The sequence below is a fragment of the Pleurodeles waltl genome, chromosome 4_2, assembly GCF_031143425.1.
Source record: "Pleurodeles waltl isolate 20211129_DDA chromosome 4_2, aPleWal1.hap1.20221129, whole genome shotgun sequence".
Classification (NCBI taxonomy): domain Eukaryota; kingdom Metazoa; phylum Chordata; class Amphibia; order Caudata; family Salamandridae; genus Pleurodeles; species Pleurodeles waltl.
In genome coordinates this window covers 352,121,511-352,135,418 of record NC_090443.1, presented here as the reverse complement: position 1 = coordinate 352,135,418, position 13,908 = coordinate 352,121,511, and positions in this window count along the sequence as shown.

The following is a 13,908-nucleotide window of genomic DNA, read 5'->3' as shown; positions in this document are numbered from 1 at the left end:
TCTCGGATTTGTGGCTGTATTTTGTCAGTCTTCAATGTGTGACTCGTAATATGGCCGTCGGAGTACCACTTCCCTTACCGTCTTTTGGCGGCCAACAACGCGGTGGTCTTCAGTAAAGATGCCAAAGTCGTAATGAGGGCCAGAGTGATTGCTGTCAAGGACTATTGTAAAGGCAGGAACTTGTTGTTAATCTTCAAAACACTGGATCTTGCTCAGATTTGTTTGAAAACCCTTAGTTCAACCCTTGGTAGCTGTGACTCTAAACAGTTGGGCTTTAGCAAAGGAACAAGTATAAAGCATTAAGTACTAAAACAGATGAATAAGAAAGAAACAAGACTCGATAAGAATCTGATACCAATTTGTAAAAATAGGATGTATTTTTATCTTCAAACCGACACATCAATAATAAAAACCCACAGGAGGGTTCCAGAGATATGAATTTTTAAAGGAACAATAAATCACAGTTTTATTATTCAGAGCCGTAATTCATTGTAATGGAATACGCTCGCAGTCAAGCTTTACCAACTTTGGAAAACTTTTATAAACTATGAACTACTACTTTGTCCCACTTTGGGTGACCAACTCCAGCAAGGACAGAGTCACAGAGACCAAAGAGGTTTGGTTGAGCAGTTACCTATCAGTCTAATTAAAGGCTCTATGGAAACCACCATAGACTTTAATGGAGTGGTCCTGATGTGAGGAAGACAGGATGCTGAAGATGCTGAAGGATGCTGCTCATGCAGATCCTGTAATGGTAGTCTTCCTGGGGCTACCCATCGACTACGAATAGAGAGGTCGATGACCCTCGAAATCTGATTGAAGTCCTGCTATAAAACCAGTTGCCACTAGTCTACTGGTCTCTGGTTTCAGCAAAACCAGCAGTTCCCTTCACCTGAACTTGGTGTTCATATTGGGAACCAAAATGTACTCTGCCAATTCTCCCGGGTACAGCAGATTCGGGTGCAACTTTTGAGCCTTGAGGTTTTGTCTCCTTGGTGGTGCTTCAGCTGTCAGTGGCTATTAGGCAATTGTGGCTACCAACTTGCCCAGGCAGGCTTCTTCAGCTTTGTGGCCCTGGAGCTGTAAACGGAAGTCAGCCAACTGACTCCTGGAGTCAGTTCTTCCTTCTGGGGCCCAGAGATGACTTTTCCTAGAGCAGGGAGCCACAGGCACCATCCTCTCTTTCCTAGCCCAAGGATCAGCAGGTGCAGCTCAGTCTTTGGTACAGCCTCTCTTTGCCAGGTCCAGGGAACAATAGGTCAGTCCTCTCTCCAGTGAAAATGTGATGTCAGTTCTCAGTGTCATGGGTGCAACTTTTATGCCTAGAACGTACCCTCTGGGAATGCGGTCACTATTAGCCAATGGACTATCCAGTTTCCTTTCTCCTGATGATGACTTGCTTGTGGAGTCTGTCTATTCAAGGATGCAATATACTGTCCATTCCCTAGATAGCAGAGCCCCTCTTTCGGTGTGTGGAGCTTGGTAGCCCATCCTGGAGGTGTGGCTACCTCAGGGCTACATGCCCACAGGAAAACTGGTTTCCCTCTCTCTGTTCCTGACACAACCCTGTTTACCAGAACAAAAGAACAGCGCCTCTTGTGTGTGTCCAGCATTTGCCTTTCAAAGGTGTCTTCCCCTTTGAAGTTCTCCTTTTGGGCTCACATCCTGTTCTGCCTTCCTGCCAGAGAGTGGTAACACCTCTCTCAATGGCAGCCCTTTGTATTAATTCCTGAGAGTCATTCACGCCTCCCAACCGGAGAGCAAAAGGCTGTATCGTGGCCAGCAAACATAAACTGTTACTGGAGAACTTGGACCACAGAGTTGTAACCTTCTAAAGTTGCCATTTACTTAAAAGTTACATTAAATTCAACTTGGGCGTCAAGTCAGGTTTAATGTAAAGGTTAATTTGATACATTGAAGTAGTAATTTCAGTAGTCCCATTCAGAAGTTAGTTTAGCTGATTTTTCAGCATGTAACCCTGAACTTGCCAATGAGGCAACCAGCCTTTCTACAGCAAAAACAACAATTTGGTTTTTACACTGAAAAGACACATCAAAACACATGTCATAATTTTTAATATACAGCACTCTGCCTTAGAGCTCAATAGGTCATATAAATTTTTAAAAAATGGTCTGACTTTGTCAATAGTTTAAATGGAAAGCTGAGTTAGCAGTTCAAAAATTGCTCTGCCAGCCAGCAATGGCAGGATGGGAGTCTTGCTTTGTCACACTCGTGGTGGCACAATAAGTACTACAGTCCAATAGGGATGCTTTAACTTACAGGCCTTGGGTACCCCTGGCACCATGTACTGGGGATTTGAAAGGAAGTTAACTTATGCTTAATGTGGGTGAGCCAATCAGACGTATACTTTTTAAGGGCTGGAGTACAGGCACTAAGGCCTTTTTGGAAGGGCTCAGTGCACTCTCAGAGTAAAAAAACCAGCAGCATCAGTCCAAAACATCAGGGGTGATTATGCAAACACATTCATTTCCTTACATTAATTTATTTATTTTTTCCTTAAAATTACTCTGCATATGATAGGTGTGAGTAAATCCAAAGTAAACTTCTGGCATCCCTACTAAAAACATGCATTACATGCTTGTAGGTTATGAATGAGTCTGGGAAGTTTAGGGGTTTTCAATGCTTATGTAGTGACATCCCTTGTTTTATGATTGCTCCCAACCTATTCATATGCCCAGCTGACACTTTTAAGTGATGTTATTCACCAAATTACTGGATCGAAAAGATCTTTATCTGTATCTATACTATCTATACAATCTATACTTTGCAACACCATTGTCTATACAGGATATATCACAGCACTTTACAAAAATGGGGCTGATTTAGTTTGGCGGACAGGACAATACCCCAAACATGACAGAGTACCCTGCGTGCCAAGCTCTCTGTCTACCGCCTTCATTTAGAAACAGACGAATGGTAAGGTTTCTGTTCACAGAGTGTGCATTAGCTCTATCACTAAAAGCGTACTCCATCAGCCCAAGAGAGCAGAGGCCTTTAGAATAAAGCCATCACATTGCCTGCTCTATTTACAGAACATGGTATCATGTGTTTTATTTCTGTCCACCACCGCCAGGAAAAGCCTAGTGGTAAGGGATCAGGAAAAAACAATAATGACTCCCACATCCTGGGAGAAAACTGCCCCTGTGTGGGGGAGATTCATACGTTTTTCGTTTTTCAGAAACAAACTCCCACTTGTAAAATCGAAAAGTTTTTGGACTGATCATCAAATCCAGCAGCGGTTGTCCACCAAACCTTTTGTACCTTGAGGGGCACCTCCACAGGGCCTTTCTGCTGGCGGGTCATCTTTACATTTGACAGAGTACCGTCGGCATAGCACTGGTAATGTGCTCCCCCACCTTGGCAGACTTTACACTGCGCATCAGCCTCTAAATCAGCTCCAATATTGTTTAAAACTCGACGATACAGCCTGTTGATAAACATCGATTGGTAATAGATACAAACTGAAAACACTGCTACAAATACTGAAAACATTCTTATTTTTGTTTTTTTCTGATCTTTTACTCAATAAGCATAGAATACAGTAATAAGGACACAAATTTTAATAGGAGAAGAAATAATTAAAAGTAACTATAACAAATGAATACGCTGTTTTACCGCGTAACTGTTTAAACATAGGTAAATCAATACTTACATATTTTTAAAAACATATGCATTACAATTGTGTACATCATCACGGGTTGTAAAGTAGGCCATAGGATGGCAAGTAGCGAAAAAAGCGTTGGGAAACCCTTGGACGTCTCAGAATGATACCCCCGAACATTTTAGTCAGTGAGGAGGCGCATCCCTGAATATTGTACACAGTCCTTAATAGTCTCTCTTATACCTCTTTATACAGAACTCCCTGCCTTTCCCAGCTATTGATGTATCAAAGTCAGTATTTAAATAACGGCACCTATTTACACTTCCAAACGTGTTGCATATCTCGCGCTTACCATGTCACAGTACAAATATCCACAAAATATCTGGTGTTAATGTGAATCATTACTGAACAGTCTAGTACCACTTCTCATTTTCATATTTCTAAAGAAAAGCATCTTATTATGTTTACAAATTCTGAGTACAAACTATTCTTCCGAGGTGACTCAAAAATTGTGAAGACCTTGGGTCAAGGAGAACTTAGATTAGCTCTCAACAGAAAATATGTTTCCCAACACTAAAAGAGCTACTTAAGCAAGAATGTGGAAATGATTTATCTGGCAGTGTTTAATGCCGGATCTTCAGCTCCGCTATGTCATGACTGCGCAATCAGTCAGGGAGCGGTTCTTACACTTCCGCGTAGCAAAGACTGCTAAAGGCCAGGCCGAAGCTTCTTACGTGTAAAATTGCATTAAAAAATATATTGAAAGCTGTTTTCAGGTGGAAGGTTCAGAACCCCTGCCCCCTACACCACCCCCACACAAATGCCCTCCACCCCTACTTCTGCTGCACCGAAGAAAGCAAAAACCATAAAGCTTTTATGCACACTTAGCAAATATATCATCTCATATTTAATAAAAAAGGTGTCTACTAAAACTGATATTGAAAATAAAGGATGGTGTCATAGCCCAGAGTGGAAGCCTCTGGCCGATCAGGCCGCAACTGGAGCGTTCTGGTTCAGAAGCCATGATTTTGAGAAATGGCGTCCACGCCAGCAAGGAAGGCGCCAGGTTTGCTAGAGATTGATGGTGCCGCGTTTTTAGGGGGTGGCGAGGAAAGGTGACAGTGGGAGTGGAAATTACTACTGCAAGAGAACATGAGTTCGGGGGAAAAAAGTTTGAAAGAAGGCTTTGCGCCAAGACTGTGCAAGTAGGCATAAATGAAAATGTGATTTCCTTATAGCTGGTGGGTGTGGTTTACCCAACTGAAAGACGACTGTTTCCTTTTTTGATGGTCCTCTGAGTAAAGAACTGCCTGTTTACCTATACAGAAAGTGTCTGAAACAACAGCGCCTCATTTTGGGTTTACAATTGATTGGTGATTAATGTCTATAGGCCTTCTGACTGAGGTGTAAAATAATACAGGAAGCAAGTAGATGATACACGCATGTCCAACCAAGTGTTGGCATCCACTCTCTCCTAGTTAAAACCTCCATACTTTCGGTATTTGTAGCGCACGCAGGAAACCACATGCAACAGGTGTACACCCACTGTACTGCATGCATGATACTGGATGACAATAGTATTGCTTTCAACGCTTCGGCCCAACCTCTACATCACGGGGTAAGTATAGGTGACTATAAGCAGTGCTTTAAATGGAAAAATAGAAGTGCAGGTACTCTGTGCCAGAGTACCTGCTTGTTTCTGAGAAATGCCGGTACTCTCCAATTAAAAGTATTACGTTTTTCTTGAGATATGCCGGTACTCTCCCTCTAAAAATAAAAAAGTGCCGGTACTCAGTACCGGAGAGTACCGGCCCATTTAAAGCACTGACTATAAGAGATTAATATAATACTTAATACGCGCATTTTCTTGCTGAAGAGGGAGAACTTAATCTCCCAAACTGCTTCCGACCCCTGGAGGTGGCCCTTGACCTTCACCAGCTGCAGGCGCTCACAAGCGGCACAGGATTTTCTTCCTGAGTGTAAGAGGGGGAAGGGGGCTCAACCTCACAGACTGCTTTAGGTCCCTGGAGGCGGCCCTTGACCTTCACCAGTTGTAGGCACTCACTAGCGTTCGGGACACAGTCAGTGACACAGTGTTTACGTAGTGTAAAAGGCCATTTATGTAGGACAGGATTGCCTCTTATACATAACATTGTACATACTGAACTTAAAACTAACTTTTAAAACCCAACCCCTTTGAAACTTCTCACCAGTCCTCCTTTTCACTCATTCCCTCAATTTGCTTCCGTTCACCCATCTTCTTCTTCAGTTCACCCACACATCCCCCTTTTCCTTTCATCCCCTACCTGCTACGCGCATCCTTCACCTGCTTCTTTCTCCCCCCTGGAAAGGTGGCCAGGCCCGCATCTGACTCTCCACTTTCCACCATCTACTGCCGCACAAACTCTGTCAGCAAGTTGCCCTAACTGGCATTCACCCAACCCCACACGAGCCACACAACACCTCCATCCTGAAACCTTTCCACATGTAGGGTGGGTTGGTGGCCAATCTTCCGACCACGCGATGGGCTGGCGAGGAAGAGGCCGGTCCCTCCCACCTCACCCTATTTAAACCCTTGTCCTGTTCCCACCCCCATGCATCCTAGCCCAATCCTATCCCCTTGATGCCACTTCCCCTCCCAAAACCTCCTGTGGAGAGACTAGCCTGTGTCTGCGCTCCACAGGGCCCTCCATTCTCATCTCCACGGCATGGGGCACGAGCGTGCCACGCCTGGGCAAAGCCCGGGTCAATGGCGGGCCCATCTATGCTCCTCATAGCCTGGAGGAGGCTGGGCTAACCCCTGACTTTCAGCTATTGGTTAACCTTAACAACAGTGACTCAGTAGCACATCTAGAAGGCAATCGGAGGTAACTAACTTCAGCAACTCAATCCCCGCTTGAATGAGGGAGGTTTGACTGCCTTATGGAGGCTTACGTGGAAGTGTGTGACTGGCTATGGGCGGGACCATCCTTTGTCACTTGCCTGAACAAAAGAGCAAAAACTGTGCAGGACACTTTAAGACTTGGTTATTGAAGCACTGATAAGAATCTACCCTTTTATTTAGATTGTCCGCTGTTGACTAGGCCTCTGATACTGGTTATGCTTCAGCACTGTCATATCTTGATTAAGATAAGATAATGTTTTAACATTGCGACAGGCGATAACATAGCCATTATGCAAGCTGTTTTGTTAATGTTAGTGTATACGTTGCTAATTTCCTGTCTTTTTCGAGTATTTTAAATTTTGTTTTGTGTAGCTTTCTGTTCTTAATTTTGAGTGCCATTTCTGAGTGGCTGTTTTTGATTCGAACAGCAGGCCAATAAGATGGCATAGCTCCCTTTGGGGTTTCAGCTGAGCGCTAATAAGACAGCTGTTAAATCACTTTTTCACTTGTTTTAATCATGGGGAGGCGGAAGGCTGCTGATGCTGCCATTCTTGATAATCAAAATAAATGTGCTAGGAAAAGAATAGATACAAGCACCAATAATCAAAGTACCAATTTACTAGAGGAGGTTGAGACAACTCTGAACCCACCCCCACTAACTCGGACTAGCGGTCCAGTGATGGGTACAAAATCAACATGACTGGACATTTTTGGGATAAAACCTGACAGGGTGTGGACTAGTTCAGTAGTCCCCCCTACAACAACATAGGAGAAGACATCTCAAGCTCCCAACCAGCATACCAATCCCCACCTCTTGAGCCAGTGGTGATCTGCTCTAACAGATTTGTGCCGTTGATGGAAGATATTGCAAAAGAACAACTAGGATCGAAGTGTAGGGGGTAAAGGGCCAGTGTAATTACCCAATCACATGTTTCCACAACCAACTTGTTTGAAATAGTACATGCACTGTGAAATGAGTCTAAAGGAGTTGGTGAAGTCCCTTGAATGTAATTTGGACATTACAATTAATATGATTGTGCAGGTTACTAAACAGCAGGCTTGCACTGCTAATCCATTTTAATGTGTGCCCCCTCGCCCCCATTCACTCTGCTCTGTTAGCCGTAGAATCCCCACCATTGTGTGGACAAAGAGAGTCCCTGGGGATCGAAGGGTCCCTGCAAGTTGCCCACTCTTTACATCTTAGTAGGCAGCAAGGTGTAGACAGCAGACAGGATCCCATACAGGTCCGAAACAGGTTAGGCATCCCAAGTGGAGAGCATCCCAGTGGAATAGCAGTCCCGCCCTCATTTGGGGTGCTTCCCTGGACGCTTCCTGAAGGGAGAATTCAGCCTAGTCAAATGGGTAGAGATGTGTGCAGTCCCACCTATAGGAGACCCCCAACCCCAATGGACCTTATATGGGAGATTACAATTTTAAACTGACCAAAGTTCCAAAACTGAATAAGGTCTGCTTTGAGTGTAGAGAGTCATTGTTTAATAAGGTCCTGTATTGGTTAAAAATTGTACGTCGATCATCATATCAGACATCCTGAATGTGCATAGGAGCTCACTAGAGTCAGAGCCCTATGATACCATCGAGATTGAGGAGATTTCCCAGGAATCTCTTGATGGCTTTTTGGTAATAGACGCCTGTGACATTCACAACACAGGAACAGAGATCTGGCTTTCTTTTTCCTGTGTTACTACACAAAGCTATGGGCAAACCAGGGAAAGAGCAGGTGCTGTCCGGTGTTGATTGTCTGCCATCTGGAACGACCAATAATGCCCCTATTATTGTGTCTTCTGTAACAAGTGTCGGGGCACCACTGTCTCAGATAAGGGCAAGGGAAGACTCTCACTTGGGGGGTGAGGCATTTACACTGTAAAACCAAGTGGGACACCCTAACAACGATAGTCAGTTGCAGGGTCTCTCATGGGACATTGTGGGAATATGTAGTAAGCTGGCTGATCCGTTATGGTGAGCCTATATTGATTCTTTTCATTTTTGCCTGTTCCAGGAGACTTGGGCCTAAGACCCCCTCCTATATATCAGGGTTTTCCAACTTCCCTGTGGATGCGCTTCTCTCTTCTTCTGGTGGTCCCATTGGGGGGCTTTTGATATGAGTTAAATGACCTCTCAATTGGGATATTGAACAAGTTACAATCAAGTTGCCAGATATCCTAGTAATAACCATACAGGTTAGCAATGGTTTTATCATTAACCTTTACAATATCGATGTCCACAGTGTGGCCCATAAATGCATCTCTCCAACACTTAGCATCCTCAATAATCACGTAGAATCATTAATGTAAAACCAATTTTTATCTTCGGGGTGATTTCAACACCACCTTCTATCCATTTGACTACACATCACTGGTGGTTGAACCAGAAGATGCAACTTTGGCAAGTTCAGGACTTAATGCTACTACCTTGAAATCCTGTCCTGCTGTAGCTACTCAATTAGCTCTGTTCTCGATCTCTCATAGGGTGCGGACATTAATGGCAGATCAGCCTCTGATGTGGGAAGGGTGTTTACATTCTGCAGAGAGCTTGTACAGAGTAGAATTGATTATATACTCCTTCTCTCAATCTCTGGCCCTGGTTAGAGGATGCCTGTGTCAAATAGAGAGTAGAAAGTGAAAATAATCGACTGCACCTAGCTCTCAAAGAAGGGCTGTTAGCACCTTCTGGCAAGGCAAGGTACCTGGGGCATGTTATGGTAGGGAACTCGTGGAGGGCTCTTAAATGGTCCAAAATTGCCTCCTTTCCGAGGCAGCATGCTATGATTTACGGTCTCTTTGATACAGACCTTTCGCCTTATTTTGATACTCATCTGAGAGTTATACCTATTCTTAGAATTCACAACCATCTATTTAGCTCAATTGGAGAATCTTTTCAAGTGGAGCAGGGTTCTGCAAGTACTAAATGCACCACTACTGCTGCAGCTCAATGGTTTTCCAAGGACGGCAGGTGGGCAAATTCGCCAATATTACTACCTTTTAGATCATTAAACCCACAATGTATCCGGGATGCTAAAAGCCACTATAAAAATGTTATTAAGACAAGCAAAAAGAGGTGAGATGAGCAGAATTGGCAGGATTTGCTGGAGGCTTCTAGGAAGCATGATGTTTCTTCCTTTTGACACATTTTAGCCATGGCAGCTCAAAAGCTCATACACCAACTGCCCACCACATATAGCAGCAGACATAGGTACAACATTTAGCAAATCTGTACTCAACACCTAATTTTCAACAGCAAGTGGCCGATTCCGACCCTGGTTATGTGGACAGCATGAGCTTATGACCCTAGGGTTTGACACCTTTACTTTATAAGACACCAAGGCAGCTATCATGTCTCTGAAGCCTGGAAAAGCTCTGGGACTAGATTGTATCCCGGATGACTTCTATAGTTCCAAGGTCGAGATATGGGCGCTGTATATAACTTTCTGTCTAATGCTATCATGGCTGGAGCCTCTCTACCTGATTCCTGAAAAGGTGCTGTGGTTATTCCAATTTACAAAAAGGATGCTAGATCAGAGCCAAGTAATTACAGGCCTATTAGCTTTAACAATATTTTTCAAAAGGTGTTTTGCAGCCAGGTCTTAAGATACACTACACGGGTGGCCTATTGACACAGATATCCTCTCAACATTCCAGGCTAGGTTCAGATCCAGGGTGGGAACTGTGGATCAAGTACTGTGATTGCTCCTGATTATATCAAAGTATCTTGGGATCCTGAAGGACCATCTATATGTTGCCTTCATTGACCTAACAGCTCCTTCTGACTTGGTCCCCAAAACTAGTCTTTGGGGATGTCTCAAGTCAATGGGGGGGGGGGGGCTCCTCATCTTGTAGGGATCCCAATAAGTTTGCACAAGGACAATTTTGCCCAAGTATGGGGGGGAAAGGATGGAGAGCTTACAGAGAGGATAAAAGTCACATGCAGAGTGTGACAGGAATGGTTCCTTGCACCCACCCTTTTTTCCTTGTTTGTGATTGACGCGTTTAGACACCTTCACAATTGTATTCATGATGCCCTCAAGCTTGCTGGTGTATCTATAGATGGCCTGAAGTTTGCAGATGATACGCTACTGTTATCAAGGACCCCAGCTGGAATCCAAAATCTTTGAAACAAATTCCAGGACTTCTGTGACTAAAGAGGGCTCAAGATCAATGTTACGAAGACCAAGTTTATGACTAATAGACCCCATCGATCTTTCAGGAGGAATCTGTCATTGGAGGGGCATGATACTGGAGGAAGTCAAATATTTTCACTATTTGGATGGAAGAATCAGTAGCTCTCTATCATGGTCTGCTCACAATGAGATTCTAAGGATATAATTGTCCACAAAGCAGCCGCCATTGGGAGAATGCATAGAGCATTTTCTCATGCAGTAGAAGTTTACAAAGTTGCAGTTCAGTCAGCTGCCCTCTATGGGGCCAGGGTCTGGGGGATGGCACCTTCTGACACCTTATTTGTTAGCGAAAGCCACTTTAAAATATAATTTTTTTCTTACCAAAAGCTACACCACTTGTACCTGTTTATTTTGATTTAGCTCTAAACCCGATTGGAGACCTAGCAACTCTTAGACTTGACTTTACTGGGTCAGAATTTGGTCAACCCCGGAATTAAGTTTGTGAATTGATTAAGCTGGACATAAATGCGGCCACTCCTTGGTTATCCCACATTAAACACTGACTTCACAAACTGGATATGGGTGAGCTGAGTTTAACCCTTTCTCTATCAATACCTCTGTGAAAGCTATTTATAAAAAGACAACCTCTGGGGGTATCTTAATTCTAACTACCAACATAATGCTAATAGTAGTAGTCTTACTGGTAGGTTTCTGTCCACAAAACGTTTTCCACAGTTCATACTCTTTCTTGATGAGATTACGCCACAATGGGCCAAGACACTTTCTATTAAATTTAGTTTCGGCACTTTAGCACTTAATAGTTATAGCCACAAACGGAATAAGGAGAACACTGCCATCGGTGCTAAACAAAAATGTGTTCCATATGCTCTGATCATGTGGAAAACATTGAACATGTTCTATGTAGTTGCCAGCTGTATTCTTGTCCCAGAACAAAATGGTTAAAATATTATTGCCGGAATCTGGGATTTCAACATCACCCAACAGTGTTTGTTTTATATTATGAGAATCAACACAAGCTGTTTGATGGTATTCTGCTTGAACAGATGTTTACTTGCTGTGGGTGTGATTAGGAAAGGACTGGGCCTTCTGCTACAATAGACAATTGTATTTATTATAGGATCGTGGTAATACACGGTGAGTTGGATTATTTATTTCAAGAACACATGCACATTCTTGGTACCCAATGTGATTAGCTCTTATATAGCAGTGTAATGTAACTTAATGGTTATCATTCATTATTGTACCAGGTCGGCCTTTGGATGTAGGTGTCCTGTGTTATTTGTATTTAGGAAGGGGTTGAGTGCTGTTTTTAGGTTGAGTATGGCAGAGCGCAAGCGTTTTTTCCCGACGTGTTGGTATGTATCTGGGCTTTTGACCAAACCCACCTCACGCCCATCACTACCACTTGTTTATGGGCTTGCCCTTCAAAAATCCTTTGATGACATTGGTAAATGGTTTTCCTTTGTCCTGCCTTGGGGAGGTTTTGTTACCACCTTGGCCATCACCCCTGTTACATGGTTGATTGCACTTTTGGCGTTAAGTTTGAAAGCGAGCAAACTTCTTTTTGCTTTTTTGTGTCTCTTCACGCTGATGCTCATGGCGGCCATTGCGCTGTGCATCGGCTCGCCTATTTGAAACTGTTTTACTTTTAATTTTCAATTCAAAGTTGGATTAGGAATTTACAATGCTGGTAGCTCTAACTCGAGCAAATGCGAGACCCAATGCATTGCAAATGCTTGTCATCTTTATGTGCCCTGTGAAATTTTATGTAACCTTCAAATATGTACCATCGGACGATTGTTGTTTGTGTATTCATTTGTGGTATTGCTTACGGTCTGTGACCAAATTAAAGCATTTTACTACAGGTTTATGTAGGCAATGCAAAGGTAAAACTGGTAACAATATGCTTATCATGAGCAGACATTCAGATATACTCTTCCCTCCAACGTTTCAAGTTCGCAGCCACATTAATCAGGAAACACAGTGAAGAAAACTCAAAGTACACATTCCTTGCAATACACACCAACTGCAGCTCAAGAGCACAATGGACTGGACACAGTACGTCCTCAACACCATTTTACCACTTAATAAACATCGCCCTCATTCTCCATACTGAGAATGAACTGGACTCCCATCCCACAGTCCAACTGCTCCAAAGTGCTGCTGAAAGTGGGTGTCGCTGTGTGGAGGGAGTGTGGCCCGCATGTGGAGTCATGTACTTGTGTTGTTCTATTCCTGTCGGGTTCCATTTTCAGAGGTGTTGCACTGTGTGTGTGTTTGTACCTTTTCTTTTCTTTGTAATTTGGTGGTGTGTTATGTCCTGGCTTGTGTCTCAAGTCTTGATTCAATGCAGGATGCTGTGGTGCATAGAATTTGGTGTGAACGATTTTTCTGCTTGTTGGCATTTCTTGGTTGGGGCAGGCATGCATCTTTTTATTCTTACTTTGCAATTAAAAATAAATACGTCTTGTCTGTCTATAAGCATTCTTTGCTAACCCTGGCCATGTAATAGTGCAAAAAGAATGATAGACTGTCATTTATTTAGGCTCATGTGTGTAAAGGAGATGTATTGTGTTATCTTGGGCAGCCCTTCACAGTTTACTAGATGTCATAGCACCTTATGTTATATCGTCTGACATTTTGTTATACTGAAACATTTGTTTCAATATAGAGTTACTAAAATCAATGTTTTTTTAATAATTTCCCAAGTTTACAAAAGAGCACTACTCAGTTTCTGCCTCACTGTCATCCTTAGCAATGCCAACATAATTCTAACATTGCTTGCATGCTCAAGGTTTGTGAACAGCCTAACTTGTGAGTTAACCAGAAACAGTCGAACCAAAATGATCTGGTAATCAGATTACCTCGGGCCAAACAGTGACCATTCTTGGGGCCTGATTCTCAAACATAACTTACACTTTTGAGTAGTTTACTTCGTTTAGTTATTCATAAAATCTGAGCATGCCTTACTACTAAAAACTGGCATTAGGCAGCATCAACTGATGTACCTCTAACATGCTTACTCTGTGGGTCGAAATGTCAACAAATCTATACATTTTGTCTGTATCAAAAAGGACTGAGATGGGTGATCAGAGGCCTGGGACACCATACAGATGTATCTCAACAATGTTGCTTAACCAGGCATCCATATGAAAGAATTGTGAATATTGTTCATTGATTTGTTTCATTTACACACCAATTTTTGTATTGCCAGAGCACTTTTTTCACCCATCACAGAGCACCTCA